At 31.3% G+C, this 531-nt stretch overlaps 1 non-coding gene across 1 annotated transcript; it reads left to right on the forward strand.

Moving 5' to 3' along the window:
* Positions 226-297, forward strand: TRNAQ-UUG. The gene has a single exon. It is a non-coding gene; the product is annotated as a tRNA-Gln (tRNA).

The raw sequence follows: 531 nt of genomic DNA on the forward strand, positions 1-531 counted from the left end.
AAGTCAGGCTCAATTCAAATTCAGAACATATTTTGTCAAAGTTTTAAATTTGATATTTTTGTTCAATATAATTTTGGTTGAGTTCGAACAATATTTGGAGTACAATCGATTTGAGGTAATATTGTATAATTTAGTTAATACGTGTAATATTATATTGTATTATTTTTGCTTAAACATAAAGATGTTTGAATACAAGTATTTTCTATTACGGGAGAATTAACAAATGGTTCTATGGTGTAGTGGTTAGCACTCTGGACTTTGAATCCAGCGACTTGGGTTCGACTCCCGGTAGAACCTTTCTGTTATTTCTTGTTATTCTTCCATCTCTTTTGTTCATTTCTTTTTTCTCTGAATAGTTTTTTGCTGATACAATATGGCCCACCAGGCTAATTTAACAGGTTATGGGCTTTAAGCTTTGAAATCTATGAGCAAGTGACCAATGTTATTGTCCATATGAAAAAATATCGTTTTTCATCATATGTTGACCCCAAAAAAATAAAGGTGATCCACTGATCCTCATCATGATGAATA

This window comes from Arachis ipaensis, chromosome B07, assembly GCF_000816755.2.
Source record: "Arachis ipaensis cultivar K30076 chromosome B07, Araip1.1, whole genome shotgun sequence".
NCBI classification, from domain to species: Eukaryota; Viridiplantae; Streptophyta; class Magnoliopsida; order Fabales; family Fabaceae; genus Arachis; species Arachis ipaensis.